Source organism: Equus caballus, chromosome 31 (genome assembly GCF_041296265.1).
Source record: "Equus caballus isolate H_3958 breed thoroughbred chromosome 31, TB-T2T, whole genome shotgun sequence".
Classification (NCBI taxonomy): Eukaryota; Metazoa; Chordata; class Mammalia; order Perissodactyla; family Equidae; genus Equus; species Equus caballus.
Window position 1 is genome coordinate 13,275,714 of NC_091714.1, and position 21,824 is coordinate 13,297,537.

Genomic DNA, 21,824 nt, shown 5'->3' on the forward strand with positions numbered 1-21,824 from the left:
ACATGATTGTCATAATGAGCAGTGTGGAGAGTAAGTACTGTAACAGTTAGAGAGAGCGTGATCCCGGAGAATTTATTGGTGGAGGAAGAAGTTGAACAGAATGTGAAAAGGAGGGCTGTGTTTCAGGTGGATGGAGAGAAGAGAAATGATCACTGAGTCAGGATGAAAAATACAAACAGAACTCTCACCCTGGAGACAAAACAAGATGGCACCCATGCTTCTGTGTATTAAGCAGCTGTATATGGGGAAGAACCTTGGACCATAAACCACTAACTTTTTTCTGCCAGTTGCTATGTAGGTGAATTTGGGGTTGTCACTTCTTCGTGTCTCAGTTTCTCCGTTTGTGAAATGGATCGCATCATATCTTGACATGCCTCAAGGAGTTATTGGGTCTCCAGTGAGATGATTTGAAAACTGAAAAGTGGGTCTCAAATGTCACTTGTGATGATGACTTAGCAGATGTACAGACAGAAGAAAAGCACAAAAGACATAAAGTAGTCACAGCACACTTCGAGCCAATGTGAGTATTTTAAAGACAGAGAGTGAACAACTGGGTTAAATGTGGCAAGAGGAAAAGGGGTGGGCGTAGGGTTGATAGGTGAGGGCATTGATGCTTCTTTGTCTGATGGACATGGAGAAACGAAGGGCATTGAGGAGGAAAAGGCTGGCCAGGGAAACGGAATGCTCTGGAGAAAGTTTGATGTAGGGGTGAGTTTTCATGCATTCGTATTTATCCTAATAAAATGGTACTTTCTTGAGTCTTATGGGCAAAGCATCATGTCAAATCCTTTAACATGTTCTTCCCACTAACTGTAAGAGAGGAAAAGGAAATGTCTTCTTTTCTCCTCATTTTACTTATTTTAATTTTGTTTCCCTAGAAGCATATGACACAATGCTCAACAAACATGTGAATTAATTTTGAGAAAATATTGTCACTCCAATTGGGTATAAACTAGAGCTTGGGCAGTGGTCCTGGGCTTCCAGTTCACATTTTTCTTCTTAGATCAAAGCATAGAGGTATTATAAATTATTAAGGCTTAATATAATCAACTCATAATGAGTTATCATAATCAGTATCAGACAAAGCATGAATGGATCCACACAATCTAAAGCATGAACGGATCCACACAATCTATAAAATTACATTTAAACATTTGTGTTTGTATCACTTTTTCCCCTGAACATTTAATAGATTTTAACAATTAGTTTCATCTTCCCTTGTGCATTGAACTTTCTAGTGAACACAAAGAAAAAACCAAAGGCATGTAGCAGGAAGGAGAAGAAAAAGCAGAGAGCTTGGAGAATTCACACACTCTATAAATGGCTTCTGAATTGATGAAGCCCGGCAAACTTCTGCCTGTTTTTGTTCATTACTTTCTATTCATGCTGCTCTCAAAGGCACCACTTTGGCCAAATCAGTGCTCATCTTCCTGAATTCAGCATCCTTCTCTGTACTGAACCCATCCTCAAATTATCACTTCCGTAGAGTTCAAGACTCAGGGCTTTCTACCTTGTGTACCTTAATGATCTGTACTCCATCTCTCTCAAATTTCTCCTTAAGCCTTTCAACTGTAGCATCTTATTTGGTTTACTTTTTGGTTCTCTGTCTTGCTGTCTCTAGAGATTCTTCCACAGGAAGTTCCCTGACCTCAATTCTCTTCAACTGTTATTCTGCAATATGATTTGAACACTCATCTTTCCAGTTTTGATTTAACTCTGGTTCCCAACTCAGCTTCCTCTTGCTAGCAGGGTTTCCCCTCATATGTGCTGACATTGTTGCAATTCGAACATGTTTAAAATGGAATTATTGCCTAACATTCTCTGGATGTTCTCCTTGTACTCTTTCGAGAATTTGTGGAGAGTTGATCCAAACAAATGAACTTGGTTAGGTATAATTAAAAAAAATCATTACGCTCTCTTTCTCTCTCACTTAGCATTAGCATTGCTTTATCCAATCACTCTATGCATTGATATCATATACTTGGCCCTGGGTCAAGGCAGCTTGGCTGCCTAACACTTTTCTTCCTAGCCAACCTGGTCATTCAGGTAAGAAAATCTTTCTTCTTTTCCACTCCCTGTTCACCCCAATCAATAGCTCCCAGAGAATCTTGACTGTGGCCAGATCTCTTTTCTCTCTCCCTACCCCCAGGTTTCTGTACCTCTTCTTCACGATCACCTGGGCACATTAGACTAACCCCTCTTCAGAATCCTATCCTTTGCCTGGCCTCTCAGCCTGTGTCCTGTGTCCTGGTGTATAGGAGGGATTCTGTGATTCTTTTGCTCACTTGAATGTCCTTGCATGATCCGGGACTTTGAGTAAATATGACAAAAATTCAGGTTTAGCAATCATTTAATTATGCAGACATTTCCATTGGAAGTCTGCTCTCCCTTCTCTTGGGGAGCCTAGAGAAGTTTCATGTATTGACGTTTCAGTGTCTATATCTTACGACTGGGCAAGCAGAAAGCTATTTTCTCAGAAGTCTTTTTCTAGACTTTTATTCATTTTTGTTTTTGTTCTATTCTTTGAGAAGGAGACTTCCTTCTAAATCTTAAATGTCTGTTCATGTGGAACCTCCGAGCTGTGACTGCTTTATAATCTACTGAGTCCATTTGTACACATTTTCTTATCCTGATGCAAAGACTTTGTGCTGTCTGTATGTGGGGCAGATAGAAATACACCCGTTAAGGAAACTGAGGCTCGGAATGGTTAAGTGGCTTGTCCAAGGCCATACTACTAGTGAATGGCTGAGCTGAGGCTTGACTCTAGTGTACTGTCTGTCTCTTACAGGAGGTCTTCCTGCTCTGGAGTATTCTATTGCCTGACCTTTATCAGTAAGTTTTCTCTACTGATTTATCATCTGGGTAGTTTGAATTCAAGTCTAATCACCTTCTGTTCCTGAGTGTCTCCCAGCCTGGGTCATTCCGCTGGGCATGTATTCTTAGCCTTATGCTTAGGTGGGTTGAGAGGTGCCTACCCACCTGTCTTGGATGCCTGATGTTACTGCTTAATCCATAGAATCAGATACCAAACCCATTTTAGCTAGAAGGTTCTTTAGACTGCCTTTACTCTAACCCTTTATGGATAGGGAACTGAGGTCCAAAGAGATTTTGTGATTTCCCGAATGTATGCAGCTTGTTAGAGGTAATGCAGTTCACAGCCTACATTTCCTGACTCCTACACTCTTTCCACTGTTAAATCTAGGTCAAAATGAACACGTTCTTGGAAGGGAAAGGTCATTAAGTTGTTATGAGTTACTAATGCCAGTGTGTGAATTAGCCAATCAGATCCTTCCTAATTCAGATTGCCCAACCCTCTGGCCCACCTGTCCCCCAGTTTGGAGCTGATACATGCCTAATCTAGACCCTCTAAATGTTAACTGCCCGACAACAAGGACTGCATCATTTATTTCTGAAGATTCTTTCAGGTTTTTTTTCATTTAAAATCTCTTTCTAGATAATGAGACATTGTCCTTTGTGAATGAAGATAGTGGATTTACTTTATTTCTTCCTTCTTCTCTTCTAATACTCTTGTCTGTCAAGGCTTTGCATGTACAGGATGTCAGGGTTGAGGGAGCAGTCTGTGACTGAGGAAAAATCTAAATGAATTGACTTGTTTAAAGATCCAACTCATGACTTTAGTTTCGGTAACACTCTGAAGACCATCAGGAAATGAAGTTGATCTACCTTTGGGGACTGTGGATAAGAGACAGGCCTGTATTTCCACAGGCAGGAGTTAATGCTAGCTTTTCCATTATATCAGATTTCTTTCAAGTCTCTCTAATCACAATCCCCTCCAGGGTCCCCATGAGGCCTGCTTCAAGATCAGCTGAGCATCAAGATGTGATAAGGCATTTTGGAGACATCTTGATTATGAATATCTTTACTGATAGCTTTTCCTGACCCTGTAACGCACCTATTTTATAACAGAACCCATATCCAGTTTCCCTCTCTCTCTTGAGCCTCCCTCACAATTTGACAGCTTCTCTTAGGCTCTGAGGGTATTTGCGCTGACTTTCTGCCTGGTGGTTTCTCCAGTGACTTAGAAGTCTTTACAAGATGGGGGTGTTACCACACAAAATTGAGGTTGCCCTACTCAAGGTGCATAAAAAAGCCAATCATTATGGCATTAGCTTTTTGGAAAAGAAAACAGCTTTATTGCAAGATTGATCTGCAGGGAGACAGGAGGCATATGCTCTCAGATCTGTCCTCCGGATCCAGGGCTTGGGGCAAAATTTATGAGATGAAGTGCAGGGTGGTCTGAAGTGTGGACATTGATGATTGGAGGTGAGGAGAAGTGAGGTAATTGATGACCTGCTCAAGCATGGTCAAGCTTCACGGCTCTTCATGGGATGTGTGTTCACAAAATGATGGTATTAGTATGATCTGAAGATGGAGTTTTCAGCCCTTGACGTCAAAAGGGTCAATCCTTGGGCATTTTCCCAGGCCAAGTTGAAGGGTTGGTGATCTCAATCTGCCTGAACTGGACAATGGGTCTCAGTTCCTGAAAAACCACTCTGAATTTCTCTGTTGATAAGGTGGGGTCCGTTGAACCCATCCTAAGGGTCTCGTAGTTACAGGGGTAGAGGAGGGCAGTCTTAATTGGCATAGAAGACGTGGGAATTGAAGCAGAACCTCCACAAAATGCTTGAGTCTCCAGTTCCATTTGCTGAAGGAGGGAATCTCTTCAAAATTTTCCAAGATTTTTTAATCAAAAAGTTTTTAAACATGCACTCACATTCAATGACCAATTTTACTTTCTTAATGTATTAAGCTTAGACTCTCAGATAAGTGTTTGTCATTCATGGGCTTTTACCAGAACATGAATTTGCCTCATAAAAAGTTACCAATAGGTCAAATGGCTCACAGGGTATGAAGTATGAAAAGTCATGGTTCCTGATAATTTCGTGGTATTTGTTCTACATATGAATTAATGAAATTGCAGCAGGGTTTTCTTGTTGGGAACCGCATCTTTTAAATATAGAAACAAAGGAATCCTTTAAGGTTCACCTTTAGCTAGTAGACTGTAGGAGATGCTGTGTCAAACTTTGGGACTAAGCAAGGCTATTTTTGCCCCTGAAAGCCTTGGAAGTAAGGTGTAGTGATAAGAGTGAAGAGATAATCAGACCTTAGGAAGACCTGGCTCCGTAGCTGAACATACTGGTGAGGGCACTGTAAGAGAAAATGCTTGGATTGGTTTTAGAGTTGCATCCAAAACACTTTCTTGGCAGAGTGCTAGTTGAAATAGAGACTATCATTTTAAAAGTCCTGTTGGTATTCTGTTAAAAAGGAGGCTGTTTCCCATCACAGTTTGTTTTGGAAGAATGATTTGGATTGAATCTCTTTTGTCCTGTCCTTAAAAAAAAAAACTGGATTCGGCACTTGTTGTTACTGGTTTTGCTGCGTTCTATCAGAGAGGATTATCCTTATGAGGAAGTAGTCTGGTTGGTAATACTGAATTTCAATTTTTCTAAGCTCGCACATACTTAGTTTCTTCACTTTCTTCTTGCCAGGGGACAAGAGCACGCTCCTTGCAACAGAGGTATGTTGTGCTATAATTCTTACAGAGGGAAGCTTCAGGTTAGCAAGAAAAATAAGAAATTTTCACAGCGTGGATTCCAGAATGGGACTAGGAAGTACTGTGGAGTTTGCTGAGAGGAAAACAAAGATTCAGGACTGAGACTTGTCCTGACTTGAGCTCAGGTTATACTTTCCCCTGATGTCAGGAGATCTCTTAATTAGCAGAGAAGAATTGTCAGGAAATCTTTTTGTCACTTGCTTCCTCAGTCTTTGGAGGCGTTTAAACTTTCTTAACACAGTCTGGTTCACACTGTTTGGCAATCGAATGGGTAGGGAACCTGTGAGAAATAATTTATTTCCTTTTTTGCATGACTGATCTGGGAAGTCATGACCAAGTTGTTCATGTGAATAGTTACTTAAAAATATTACTCTTAGTTTTTTTTAAAGAAGTTAATTTTTAAACTTTTTTCCTATTTCCTAGAAAAATTAGAACCTAAACTAACACTTTTTTGTTCGGTCTGGTGTCTAAGATTATTTCTTTCTGTCATCTTCTGAGACTTATGCTTATGCCTTGAAAAAAGATTTAAAATAGTTTTTCTTGCTATTTACAATGCAGCAGTCAGCCTTTTATGTTGTGTATAACTCCATATCACGTTAAACAATCATAAAGCTTACATTGGAATTCAATAATAGCTGATTATTATTTATTTGGCTGTGTTTCAGATAATTCAATGGCATAGAATGTTTAAATTTCTCAATTTTCCTGAAGTGAGATCAAGAATCTAGAATGATAAAGTAAAACGGGAACCTTGAACATCATCTGGTCTCAACTAAGATTTTAGACGTGGGAACACTAAAGCTGAAGAGAATCTGAGTCTTAAATGAAGTTGCAGAGCCAACTCATGGCCGAGAGAAGGGAGAAAGAAAGAGAGGCTCAAAAGTTAAGTAAACTTCTTCATGGAAGTATTTCTTAGGGCTGCTAATATGCTCACGTGCATTATAAATCTCCAACGTGGGGAAAATTTTTAATTGTGAGGAAATTTAATAAGCAGCATTTCCCAGTTATTGACCAAGGGACCCCTTTTTGACAGAGCATTGAGTAAGCCTAGTGTTCATCAGCCATACTTCAGAAATATTGTTCTTTAGCTTATCCCATCTTTTAACTAAAATATGTATTCTTTGTAAGTGAAACAAAGTCTTAACAGTGGTAATTTTACATTTTGTTAGCATAGTTGTTCTATACCTGGAGAAAAAGACAGAGAGATGCAAAGGAAATGAGAACTCAGGACACTGATGGGAACTGTATGTATATGGGTGACAGTAAAAGCCTTTGAGATTTGGGATTGTTTTTGTCCTGAATCTTCAGGATGTAACTTAGATTTAAATCCTAAAATAATGAATTAACTGGTAAGGAAGTGAAAGGCTTCTTAACTCTCAATAGATAAACCATAAAATGTAGGCAGAGTGATTAGAAATGTTTTGTTGTAAGGAGAGCAAAATTCTTAAATGATATGGATATAACTGAAGGTATGAACATGAACTTCTTCTCACTTCTCATTCAACAAGGCCTATCCAAATAATGATGAGAATTGTGTCAGTTCCAAAGAATGTGTTCCTATAGTTACCATTTTATGTAAAACTAAATAGATTCACTTGTGTTAAAAAAAGTCACATCCAAAGAAAACATCGTGAAGTTATAGTCAAAATTACTAGATTGAACAGAATTCATTTGAAACTTTTATTATCCGTCCCCCAGGGGCATGTTAGAGCTGTGAGGACAGACATTTATATCAGTGGCCCTGACTTGTATTCCCAGCACTTAAAATAGTGATTGGCAGAAAGTAGATACTCAGTAAATATTTGCTGGATGAAATAATTTAGTTTATTTTATCAACTAGTTATTTTTTATTGAAAAGGTAATGCGGACATACATTTAATAATTTAAATATCATAAAAGAACACACAATGGAAAGTTATTTTTACTCCTCACTCAAGCCTTTCAGGCTCCCACCAGCGAAGCAACCACTGTAACCACTTTGTACAATGTTCTTCTAGAATGTTCTATGCATATTTACACATACATATATGTGTGTATATGGGTATATATATATATATATACACATACATAATTATTTTTACACAGGTAAAGGCATACTATGTAGATTGTTCTACCTCGATTTTTTTCTGCTTAAATATCTATCTTAACAGCATATATTTTAAGAATTGTCTTCTGATAAATGAAAAGTTATATCTCATTGACATTTTATTTTTCATCTTTTTAAGATTGAGACTGACTGTCTTTTCATATGTTATAAACCACTTGTGTTTCTTTTCTGTGAACTGCCTGTAAGTTCTTTGTCAATTTTTCTATTGGTTTAATGGTCTTTTATAACTGATTTGTAAGATGCCTTTATGTATTAAGGAAATGAGCTCATTGTCATATGTGTTGAACTATTTTTCCCAGTTGATCATTTGTCTTTTGACTTTGTATGGTATTTTTTCTGAGCAGAAAAAAACTTTTTATGGAGTCACATTCACTAATCTTTTTGGAATTTGGGTTTTGTGTATTGCTTAGAAAAGCCTTCTTATCTTGAAAAGGAAATACATTTTCCTATATTTACTTCTAATAGTTTTATTATTTTATTTTATGTATTCAAATCTTTGATTCACCTGAAATTTATTTTAATGAAAGGTAGCTTTATTCGATGTTTTTCACATGGCTAGTCAATTGCATCAGACATATCGCTCCTCTTGATTTGAAATGCCAACAGTTTCATATTCTAAATTTCAATGTATTTAAACATTCATTCAAAAAATAACTGTTGGGGCTGGCCCCATGGTCGAGTGGTTAGGTTCGCGCGCTACGCTGCAGGTGGCCCAGTGTTTTGTTGATTTGAGTCCTGGGCGCGGACATGGCACTGCTCATCAAACCACGCTGAGGCAGCATCCCACATGCCACAACTGGAGGGACCCACAAGAATATACAACTATGTGCTGGAGGGCTTTGGGGAGAAAAGGGAGAAAAATAAAATCTTTAAAAAAAAATAACTGTTATTATGGAAAATTTCAAACTTATAAAAGTAGATAGTGAGTAGTAAGGAAGATGACTCAATAGGCAAGATTTTAACATTTTTGGCCTTATCTAAGACTAGAAATTTTCACTTCTTTCAGTCTAACAACTTCAGCTGTATAACTTGGAAATAGCAAGAATATTTTGTTTAAAACTGAGCCCTCACGCTGCTCCCAACAAAATAAAACAACTAACCATCTCCACAAAGGGAGACTTAAAAGTTCCCATAGTTTTTAAATGCCAAAACAGTGATGACGGCAGAGGGAAAAATATCAAACAATTTAATTCTTGTTCCATCCTTGCTGTCTTTCTGTTACTCGGTGCTCTGCATCTTGGGGACGACTGCAATCATTTGGAAGAATGTGACTCCCTAAAGAACAGCGTCAACAGAAATCATTTAGTCAATTTCCTAAGAGCTAAATGGATTCCTAAATTTTTTCAGTATATTTATGAATAGAAGCTACTGCTTGGGTGAAAGTACGTATACATGAGCATACTTTGTTATTTTGCAGTTCTGGCAATATTTTTATTTTTATCTTAATCATTTTTCAATATACACATAGCTAGATTTGGTGAACTGAAGGAATAGGCAGTGTCAACATATGCTGCATTAAAATATAATTATTGACAGAGAATGAGAAGGCAAGCCACAGTCTTGGGGAAAATATTTACAAAAGACATATCTGATAAAATACTATTATTCAAAATATACAAGGAACTCTTAAAACTCAACAAAAAGAAAATGAACAACACAATTTAAAAAGTGGCAAAAAGGTCCGAACACACACCTCATCAAAGATCCGGATGACACATAAGCACGTGAAAGATGCTTAACATGTTATATTAGAGAAACACAAATTAAAACAACGAGATACCGCTACACATCTATTAGAATGGCCAAAATCTGAATCACTGACAACACCAAATGCCAGTGAGGATGTGGAGCAACAGGAACTCTCAAACTTTGCTGGTGGAAATGCAAAACAGTATGGCCATTTTTGGAAAATAGTTTGGTGGTTTCTCACAAAACTAAACATACTCTTTCCATACTATCCAGTAATCATGCTCCTTGGTATTTACCCAAAGGAGTTGAAAACTTATGTTCACAAAAAAACCTGCACACAGATGCTTACAGCAACTTTATTCTCCGTTGCCCAAACTTGGAAGCAACCAAGATGTCCTTTAGCAGGTGAATGGATAAATAAAGTGGTATATCCAGACAATGGAATATTGTTCAGTGCTAAAAAAAGATCGGTGGCTGGCAGGGGTTGTGGGGAGGGAAGGGTGAATAGGTGAAGCTCATAGGATTTTTAGGGCAGTGAAACTATTCTGTGTGATACTATAATGGTGGACACATGTCATTATAGGTTTATGAAAACCCACAGAATGTACAATACCAATGGAAACTATGGACTTTGGATGATAAAGATGTGTCAGTGTAGGTTCAGGTATTGTAAAAAATGTGCCACTCTAACGTGGGATGTCCATGGTGGGGGAGGCTGTGCATATGTAGAGGTGGGGAGTATATGGGGAGTATATGGGAGCACTTTCTCCTCAATTTTGCTGTGAACCTGAAATTGCTCTAAAAAATAAAGTCTATTAAAAAATATAGCCATTGAGATTTGCTTAAGTTTTGACACTGAGGTTATATTATTGGCAAACTTATTTTTATGAAAAATCAGGAAATTTGGTGCCTGGCACATAGTAGGTACTCAGTAAAAGATTGCTGTATGATGTGTTTCATGATAGATTATATCAGACATCGAATCAGCTCTTCACAAAATTCTGTGTGGAATTGGAGAACTTGTTTTTTGAAATAAACTGCCACAAGGGGTTCACATAAACCCAGGATTAGTAAGCATTATTAAGAGCACTGGAAATCGTCTTCTGGCTAGAGGTTTGACTTGTCTGTTTTACCTGCTCAAGGGGCGTTTCAGAGAAATGAAATCCTGTTACTGTGCTGTTTATAATCCTCCACTTAAATAAATTGCAAACACCTGACCTGAGCCTACAAGGATGCATGTGGTCCGGCCCCAGCCTGCCTCTGACTTCATGTTTAACACTATCCCTCTCACTCACTCTGTTCTAGCCACACTGGCCTTCCTTCTGTTTCTCAAATTTAGGGAGGCTAATCTCATACAACGATGTTAGAAAAAAATCCCAGTTTTCCTGAGGTATAATTGAGGTTTAATAAATGGCACATTTTGGGCCCAGCCCAGTTGCATGTTGGTTAAGGTCAGCATGCTCCCCTTTGGCAGCCCAGGTTCAGTTCCTGGGTGTGGACCTAAACCACTCATTGGCGGTCATGCTGTGGCAGTGACCCACACACAAGATAGTGGAATATTGGCACAGATATTAGCTCAGGGCGAATCTTCCTCAGCAAAAGAAAAGAAAAGAGAAGGGCACATTTACATTTTAAAATGTACAGTTTGATTAGTTTTGACATACATCTACACCCATGAAACCATAACCACAATCAAGAAAATGTAGCCCCTCTCTCCAACCGTTCCCTGTTTTCCACATCCTCAGGCAACCATTGATCTCCTTTATATTACCATAGATTATTTTTCATTTTCTAAGATTTTTATGTACTGTTCTTTGACTTATTTCACTCACCATAATTATTTTGAGATTCATCCACGTTGTTACATTTATTGATAATTTATTTTATTTGCTTTATTTATACAATGAGCAATAATCGATTGTATGGGTATACCATAATTTGTTTATCCATTCACTCACTGGTGGCTATTTAGGCTGTTTCCTGGCTATTTCAAATAAAGCTGCTACGTACATTTAGGTACAGATCTTTGAACATATATACCTCCTTTCATTTTTATTGGATTAATATTCTTGAGTAGAATGTCTGAGTTGTAGTAGATGTATATTTCACTTTTTAAGCAACTGTCAAACTGTTTTCCAAAGTAATTGAACCATTTTGTATTCCTACCAGTATGTATGAGAGTTCCATTTGCTTCATGTCTTCATTAATGCTTGATATGATCAATGTTTTTAATTTTCACCATTCTAAGAATTATGTAGGGATAACATTGTACTTTAAATTTTCACTTCTCTAAGGACTAATGATACTGAACATCGTTTCATATGTTTATTTGACATCTGTCTTCTTTTGTGAAGCATTATCACATTTTTTGCCCTTTTTCTTCTTCTGCTCCCCAAAGCCCCCCCAGTACATGGTTGTATATTCTAGTTGTAGGTCCTTCTGGTTCTGCTATGTGAGACTCCACCTCAACATGGCCTGATGAGCGGTGCCATGTCCGTGCCCAGGTTATGACCCAGCGAAACCCTGGGCCTCCGAAGTGAAGCGTGCGGACTTAACCACTCAGCCATGGGGCTGGCCCCTTGCTCATTTTTTATTGGGTTGTTTGTTTTCTTTTTATTGAGTATTGAGAGATCTTTAGATATTCTGGATATGAGCACTTTGTCATATAAATATGATTTTCAAATGTTCTCTTCCAGAGAGTAGCTTGATATTTCATTCTCTTAAAAGTGAATTTCGAGGAGAAGTTCTTAATTCTGATAAAATCTCCTATATTTCCGTCTAGAAGTTTCATAGTTGCAGGTTTTACATTTAACTCTATTATCCATTTTGAGTTAATTTTGTATACAGGGCAAGACATGGATCAGTTGCTTTTTTTTTGCATATAGATATCTAATTATTCCATCACTATTCATTGAAAAGATGATCCTTTCACTACTCAGCTGCTTTTATATCTTTGTCAAAAATCAGTTGACCATACATGTATGGGTTTATTTCTGGACTCTACTTTGCTTCATTATGTATTTATCTATATTCATGTCAAACCACACTGTCTTGATTACTGTAGCTTTATAATGAATCCTGAATCAAGTATGTGGGTCCATTGTTGTTGTTACTGTTTTAAAGTTGTTGACTCATATATGAGTTTATTTCGGAATTCTCTTCCATATCGGTAATCTATTTGTCTTTTCATGAATTGATTTTGATTGGAAATGAATTGAGCATACTGACCAATTTGCAGAAAATTGACATCTGAACAATAATAAACCTTCTGATCCATGGCCATGGTATACCTCTCCATTAATTTAGATCTGTAGATCTTCTCTCAGCAATATTTAGCAGTTTTCATTGTAGAGATCTTGCATGTATTTGTTAAAGTTATCCCTAAGTATTGTTTGATGGTATTGTAAAGGGAAATTTTTAAATTTTATTTTTTTGAATTAAGTTTTGCTACTGCATAGAAATATAATTGAATTTTATATTAATGTTTTATCTTGTGACTATGCTAAATTCCATGATTACTCCTAAGGGTTTTTTAAAGAAGATTTGTTAGGATTTTCTATATGGATTCTTAGGATTTCCCAGGTTATCTTTTGTTTTTTAAAAAGATAATCCTTAAGATTTTCTTTAGGAGATAGTTTTACTTCTTCCTTTCCAAGTCTGAAAATCTTTTAATTTTTTTCCTCTTACCTTATTGCTAGTACTGGCTAGTACAAGGATAAATAGAAGTAGAGAGATAAGGAAACCTTAGCTTTGTTCCCAACCATAGGGAAGTGTTTAATATTTTACCATAAATATGATGTTATTTGTAAGTTCTTTTGTAGATGGCCTTTTATTAGATAAAGTTCCCTTCTATTACCTGTAAGCCTTGAAGTTTCTTGTTGGTTTTTAGCCATGAATGGGTCTTGAATTTTGGCAAATGCACTTTCTGCATCTTTTGAGATGACCATATGGTTTTCTCCTTTTCTTCTGTTAATATAGTGATTTATATTGATTGATTTTCAAATGTTAAGCCTGGAATAAACTCCCCACAGTCATGATATAGGATTTTTTTTTTATATATTGCTGGATTTAATTTGCCACTATTTTGTTAAGAACTTTTGCATCTATGTCCATGAGGATACGGGTCTACAAATCTCTCCTTACAATGTCTATGTCAGATTTTATTATCAGGGTCTGCAGTCCTCATAAAAAGAGTTGGGAACTATTCCCTCCTCTACCTTCTGAATGGTTTTATAAGATTCCTTGGCTCTTTTGGATGCTCATTATGCTTTACTTCTCCAGAAGTTGAGAGAGAAATTTAAATATGCATATTATCCTCTTTCCTGAAATGTCCATCAACCATGTAATAAAAGTTCATGCCTAAAAAATTTTGGCATCAACTGTAGATTTTATTTATCCACATGTTACTTACCTTCTCCTAAAACTAGCATAGACATTGGAAGTATCGGAACAGCGAACCAAAACTGATACTCATTCATGTATATGTATTTTTTCATTTGTTTGAGAAAATACATAGTATGCTAGGAAATGATTCTCTGAGTATACAGTGTGACAGCTAGGTTTAAGCAACTTACATTATTTCATAAAATAGAGTGTCTCAAAATAGTACATCTAAAAATCTACGGTTTTCCTTTTTAATCAGTGTGACAAGAATTAAAAACATTAAGGATTCTTTAAATTCTCAGATGCATCAAAAGCTTTATTAGAGCCAGGTTTTCTAGGCTTCTTGAAAATAAAGCTTTTCCTCAGGCTGTTGAGGCCAATTTGACTCATTTCAGTCTCATCTCTTTTCATTTCATCCAATCACTTTCTCTCCAGAGCGTAATGAGCTGTGAAGTGGCCAAAAGATAAACAGAGAAGAGAAAAGAAAACAATCAAGGTCTTGAATTAGACACAAATTGGGAAACTAAGTCTCAGAATAGTTGAAAATAATCATTCCTTTTACTTTTGCTTCTTTGGTATGTATGAACTATGGTCACCTTCTAGGATTTATAATTCAGTGAGGAGTTTCTGTTTTCATTCTTTTTCATTTTCCTTTGTTACTGCTTATGATAACAACATGTGAATAAAAATGAGAAAACAGATTTGTGGATTAAAATCTAAAACAACAGAATGAAAGTCAGACCAGCTCAATTTATTCTAAATCAGTGTTCTGAAACGAATACTCTCGTGATTTAACTATGCTTTATATTACTGGAAAATGTATGAATTTAGAATATGATTGATTTTGTCAAACAGACAGGGAAGAACTAGAATGGTACTTGTGTTGTGATTTGAAATTTTGAAGACCTAGGAAGGATTACCTCTTGAAAGCCAAGAATTTCCTTTTATTTTTGTATTTGGAAAGCCCGTGCTTGAAGTTGTGCGTGTGGAACATGAAGAATTCAGGCATGTTTCCATCAGCAGAGACTTTATTCAGATGCAGCCTTGCTAACCTTGGAGTACTGCACATGGAGCCAATTGTTGCTTCTGGAGGCTTTTTATTTAAACAGAGTATTTTCCCCTTCGTATCTCAATTTTAGTGTGTGCTTCTCACACACTAGTAAAAATAAGACATGACCCTTGCTTGGGTTAGGTTTGGGAAGTCATGGTTGATAGCAAGAGAGGAAACTGAAGCCAGAGAAGGAAACAGGGCCTGAGAGGGGCCACCTTATCTTCTGTTTTCTTTACATAGAAATGTCTCAACATGAGAGTAGAAACAATATTCTTGGACAAATATATTCAAAAAATGTTTAGTAGGCATATTTTCCAGTCATGTTACGATGAGAAACAGATGTAGATAATGTTAAGTCTTGTACCTTATGTATGTGTGTAAATATTTAACTCGAAAAACAGTCACATGAAAACTACTCTGGACTAATCTTGGAAGCAGGAAGCCACAAATTATAGGTCTGAAATTTACCACGCGTGGCTTCTGAGTCCAGATAAGTAAAACCAAATGAAAAGGATTGGAAAGTTTTATAAATAGTTCATGTTATTTTGCTGGGGGAGGGAAGAGAGAGGATTAAAGAGCATTTTAATGTACTTGAAGTATGATCAGTACATTTAATTATAATCAGAGTGCTAAGAATCATATGATAGGAATTCAGTTATGCATTTGAATCTAGACTATATTAGTTATCAACTTACATAGGAAAAATTACTGTGGAATCATAGCTTATCCTCAATTAGGTTCTAAAGTCAGCACATAAGGCAAAAATTACATATATTCAGACCTGGAAGGCATCCTGTTGGAGACAGATCTGCATTGTTCTACTAACACAGCTGGTGTCGGAAAACATCCCCATATCTTTTATAGGTTCTGGATGATGAGCTTAACTTTAGTTTATGGGCCAAAAGGCAAAAAAAAATGCAATTATTGACATCAGCAGCATGATGTATGGAAAATATGTCTTTAAAACTAGCAGCACACTGTGATTCTAATCAAGTGGAAATGAAAACAGATTTTGCCTTCCATCTCGCCCATAATCTGGGTCTTATACTCCTTGCTTTATTTGTTTTCAAGTTTAGTTTTCCTTTCATCAAAATAATATTGTCTAATTACCTTCCGTGCTTTAAATTATTTTATTGAAGTATAGTCTCCATATGGTGAAAGGCACAGCTCGTACGTGTTACAGTTCCATGAGTTTTAACGAATGCATATATTCATGTAACCCACACTGTTACCAAGATACAGAATATTTCTATTTGTGCCCTGTTACAGTCAATCCTGCCACTCTCTCCTCTCCCCAGAGGCAACCACAGTTCTGAGTTCTTTCTCCATAGATTAGCTTTTATCTGATTCAGAACTTTCTATCATTGGCATCACATGGTTTGTACTCTTAGTGATCTGGCTTCTTTGGTTCAGCACAATATGTATCAGATTCATTTACGCTGCTGCGAGTATCAGTAATAGATCATTTGTGTTTCTTGCTGTCTATTCAATCATATGAATATATCACAATTTGTTTACCTCTTTTCCTGTTTTTGGACATTTGGGTTGTTTCTAGCTTGAGGCTGTTATAAAGTCACTATGAAAATTCATGGTACAAGTCTTTGTGTGGATGTACATTTTGTTTATTTTTTCTGTTGAGTAAATACAAAAGAGTGGAACTGATGGTAATAGGGCATGTTTTGCTTAACTTGATAAGAAACTGCCAAACCTTAAAAAACAATGGTTGTGCTTTTTTTAGACTCCCATCAGTAACGACTGAGAGTTCTGGTTGTTCTGCATCTCGCCAACATCTTTTCGTTTTTTGCCATTACAGTAGTATCTCATTGTGGTTTTGTTGCATTATCCTAATGATTCGCTATGTTGAGCACTATTTCATGTGCTTATTGGCCATTTGTAGATCTTTTGTGAAGCATATATTATGGTCATTTGGCCATTTTTAATTGGCGTATTTGTCATTATATTATTGAGTTGGAAGAATTCTTATATATTGTGGATATAGGTCCCTTGCCTGGTGTATGTTTTGTGACTATTTTCTCCCAGTCTGTGGTTTGCTTATTTTGTTAAGGTCATTTTTAACGAGCAGAGATTTTAAATTTTTTCTTTTATACTTAGTGATTTCTGTATCCTGGGTAGGAAATCTTTGCGTACTTCAAGATTTCAAAAATATTTCTTTATATTTTCTTCTGGAAGCTTTATATTTTTAGCTTTTGTATTTAGGTCTATGAGGTAGGAATTGAAGTTATTTTTTTTTGTGTGTGGCTATCCACTTTATAGCAGTATTATTGAAAAGTCTTTATGCATTGATTTGCTTTGGTGCTTTTGTCAAAAATCAGTTGATTATAAAAGTGTGTATCTATTCTTAACTCTCTTCTGTTCTATTGTCAGTTTGTGTACCCTTATACTCATATCACACTGTCTTGATTGCTATAGCTTTATTGTAGTTAATTTTTCTTAGCCATGTTTTATAGTTTTTAATGTAGAGGTTTTAGAGATCTTTTGCGAGATTTATCCATAAATATTTTTTGCTTTTGGATGCTATTGTAAATGTATTATTTTTTAAATATAATTTTCCATTTGTTTGTTACTATTATATAGAAATACTATTGTTTTTGTTTATTGGCTTTGTTTCCTGATGTCTTGCTAAATTCACTTATTAGTTGAGTAGCTGTTTTGTATATTTCTTTGGGTTTTTCTGTGTACATAACCATGCTGTCTGTGAATAAAGATAGTTTTATTTCTTCTTTTTTTAAGATTTATACTTTCTCTTTATTCTTCTTACGTTATTACACTGGCTAAACCTACCTGAACAATTTTGAATAAAAATGGTAAGGGTGAATATCCTGGTGGTGTTTCCGATCTTAACTGGTGAGTGGTCTATTTCACCGATAAGTATGATATTGACTGTAGCTTTTTGTACATGTTATTTTCAGATTGAAGAAATTTCCTCTACTAATAATTTGCTAACAGTCTTTTTTTATGTTATCATGAATGGGTGTTGAGTTTCTTCAAATGCTTTTTCTGAATCTGCTAAGGTAATCATATGGTTATTCTCTTTTATTTTGTCAATGTGCAGAATTATATTGATTAGTTTTCAAAGTGAAAACAAACTTTCATTCTTGGGATATATTATACTTTTATATATTGCTGGATTTTATTTGCCAATATTTTGAAGAGACTTTTGTGTTTGTGTTCAGGTGGGACATTTGCATATAGCATTCTCTTCTTGTAAATTCTCTATTTTGGTAACAGGGTTTGCTAGCCTCATAAAAATAGTTTAGAAGTGTTTCCTCTACCCTTTTGTGGAAAATAGATTTAGTAACCCAGTCTATATCACAGGGTTATTTTGAGAATCAATTGAATGATATATATTAAAGTCTTTAAAACATATATATGATATACTATACACAAATAAAATGTTATTTTGTCATTTTTGTCAATAAAATATTAGTATACCACATAAACATTCTGTTAAGTGAAATTCTATGTTCTGACATTCCTAAGCTGTGGCAACATCATTTATTTATTTATTTGACATACTTAATTGGAAGACAGCATATTTGGCTTCAGGATAACAAAAAATTAAATCAGATATGGTCTCTTTATAAGGCTTCTTCATAATTATGGGTAGACACATTATGAAATCCAAAGTTTATTATGGAAAATCAAATACATCTCTAATATGGTTTGGTATTAATCTTTAAATGTGCTCTAATTCTCCAGATTGGTGGTCCATGTTTGGGAGAATTTATGGCGATTACCTACCAACACATTATCATACTCCCTCATACTACCCCCCTGCCTTGATCTTGTTGGAAATTACAGCTCATCCTAGTTGTATGGTTAGAATATATATATTTGATTATATGCATATCTTCTGAAAATATTCTGGGATCATGCTCATTCTTTCAAAAAGATGATGCTTAAAGTAGAACTTTATTTGAAAGCCAATATACCTATCGATTTTGACATGCAACCCATTCTCATTTCAATAAAATAAAAATAATTTTCTTAGAGATTGTGGAGTAATTTTCACAGGGGGTAAGTGAGGAGAGTAGAGGATTGTGTTTGTACCTAGGTATCTGAAATGCAAATATATGTTTATTAATCTGAAATTATTTATTTCTCTACCTAGAGACATCTGTGAGTCAGTTAATAATCTGTTTTCTCACCTGACTAAGGTCACAATTCTTGTCCAAAGGTGGAGGCACCAGAAGGCGAAGGAAGAGGCCCGCCAAAGAGCGAACGGGTGATACTTCCCTTTAAGCGCAGGAGAGGGCCAGCATGGGGCAACACAACCAATCTCTTAGTGAGTGCTACCTAAAGTAAAGGTTAAGAATTTACACATTTTAATCTTGAGTCTATGTTTCTGTATTTTGATTTTCATTAACTCCCCAACAAATATTTATTTTAAAAACTTAAATTGACTGTTTTCCCTATCTGAAGGCAGATAGGGGGATCAATATCCCGTGGCCAAACGCAGGGTCACTAGTGGGTCTGGACCACCAGCTCCAGAGGATCAATAGGACTGAGACAGGTAAATACGGGACTTAGGACACTGCCGCCATCTGTGGTGGACACTGGCCCATCCCACCTGTGATCTGTGCCACAAAGAAAACTGAATGAAGCCTCGGTTGCTTGTTCTTCACTCTGCCTTCTGCTTTGTATTATAACTGTGTTTAAGGTAAAGATCTTACCACTGCTCTTCACGCTGGGGATCTGGGCTGCTTGTAATTCAGTTTATTCACATTAATAAACAGCTATCATGGGAAAAAACCCTTGGCTTTGCAGTATTTAGAAGATCTTCATATTTCTAAGGACTCCTACTCCTATTGCTTTATCTCTGCACTTTTCATGGGCCCTCTCTTTCCCTATAGAAATGTCAGATGCACAGGAATGATTTGTCCTATGTCCCACAAAAACGTCCTACAAACAGTTACTGAACAGCAAGACTATTAAATGCTTAGGGTACAAGGGTAAGCAAAAGCATTCACTGTCCATTCAGTCTGATGTAGACACAGATGTTAATCAATACTATTAGCTTGTTGATGCCACACTAATAAGGGCATCATTACAAAGTAGATGGGGCCCTGAAGGGAAAAGAACCCACTTCTGTGAGAACTTATCCCTGAGACCATTAGAGATAAGAGGTATTTTCAAGGACTTCTTTTGTGGTTTCGATCTTATCTCGTTTTGTCTTTTACAAGACAGAACTTTTCAGAATGTTGTGTTTTTCATGTAAAGACTTGAGATGGATCAGCTGTGAGATGATCAACGCCTACGAGAATTCAATTAGAACCACAGCAATGAATACATTTCTGAGCTTTCCTTTAATATTGAAAGAGGCAAAAGAATTCTTAGGATACTAAGCCTGGAGAAAGAAATACAATAAAAAGGAGAGGTTTAAAAAAGTGAGAAGATGTTGAAATCTTTTCCAGGTAGATAGATCTGATCTTTGATTAGTTTATCCTTAGGGTATCTGTCGGTAACATGTACATATGTATATTTATATATTCTTTTGTAGTTCTCCTGGTTGGATCAAACTTTATATAGATTACTATCTTATTCATCTTCCCAATATGCTGGGCATTCTTTTGGAAGAACTCTTGGGCACGGGTCATAATGTCTGATTTGATTTTTCTGCTGTCATTTACTGTGGGCAACTTCCCCTGACTCTGCTCAGTTTCTCCATCACTAAAACAAGCTGATAGTAACCCAAGAATTTGTTTTTATGGTAAAAATGAAATCAGAATAACTTTGTAAAGCGTATACAAATGTAGATGATATGATTATTAGCTAAGAAGCAGGGTAACTCCCTTATTAATGTCAGAGGAAATGTCAAGTTGACGTGGCAAAGACTATCTTGTGGAGCAGAGGCAGAAACAGGAACCGAAGATGAAGTTTCGGCTCCTGAGGGCTTTCTGTCTCTTTTATATGTGCATACATATAATTACACATCATTTTGTAATTTATTTGCGTACAGAATAGTATAGGAAAGCCTAACTAACTGGAATAAGGATTGGCTTAACAGGGACTGGATTTCACTCAAAATATCTTTCTGTAATAGATACAATAGTATAGACAAATAATGAAGGGAAAATATTTCAAATATCCAATAGAACAGAATTTTCTAGCCCCTTAAAACAATCTTGGAGGCAGAATTTTTAGAGTATTAGTTTAAAATACCTTTTATCTATTCCTTAGATTCTCTAAGACATTTGTGTGGCATAGATTTGTTGTCATAAGGAAATAAAAATATACACTTGAAAATAAGTTAAATAAGATTTTCACAATTTAACTGAATGATGTTATTTTTATATTTAGAAATTAATCTATCAATATTTTGATAATGTGAAAATAGAGAAAATAAGAAGATATTGAATTAAGGGACGAGGTAGATGGGTGGTGCCATTTGTCAAGATGAGAATGAAGGACACGTTTTTAACGAGAGATGATGAGTTCATTTTTTTACATATTTCGGTAACTATAGTACAGGGGGGTGGCCAGTGGGCAATCAGATGGATATCTCTGGAGTTCTGAATGTAATTTTGGCTTGAAATACAGATTTGGGACCCATTGGCATTGGTGATAGTTAAATAAAATGTAGTAGGAGAAAGCAAGAACACAAACAGGACCCCAGGAAACATCAATATTTAAGGGAGTAAAGGAGACAAGGGGGAGCAGAGTCTTAGGAGAGATGAAGAAAGTAGAAAGAAGACTGGGAGAAAGTAGAATCCCGAAAGGCAGGGGAAAGGGAATATTGAGACGGGATTTCATGCTGTGGGGAGGTCAGTAAGAAGGGGATTGAGAAGTGCCCACTGAATTCAGCGGCAAGAAAATGCCTGTCATTTTTGACATGAGCATCCTGATACAGCTGAGAGCCTGAAGTCGATCTTCAGATCTTTGAGAACCAAGTGTATAGTGAGAGTTGGAGCAGTAAGAGCAAATTTCTTTCAACAAGCTTGACTGAAGGGAAGGTTAAAAAACAAAAGGATTTGTTTAGAGGTAGGTGGGATTTAAAA

The 21,824-nt window shown here is 36.2% G+C and overlaps 1 protein-coding gene across 5 annotated transcripts in view; it reads left to right on the top strand.

The window, feature by feature from the left end:
- Positions 1 to 21,824, top strand: part of IPCEF1 (interaction protein for cytohesin exchange factors 1) — a 171,897-nt gene that overhangs the window by 13,714 nt on the left and 136,359 nt on the right. Inside the window, exon 1 of one of the 5 annotated variants that reach the window (XM_070256498.1) lies at positions 5,499 to 5,539. The exons of 3 other annotated variants lie outside the window; for them this stretch is intronic. The gene's annotated coding sequence lies outside the window, so the exon portion shown is untranslated. Of the gene's footprint in view, positions 1 to 5,498; positions 5,540 to 21,824 lie in introns of those variants that run through there. One more of the 5 variants, XM_023632941.2, reaches the window with a different exon arrangement.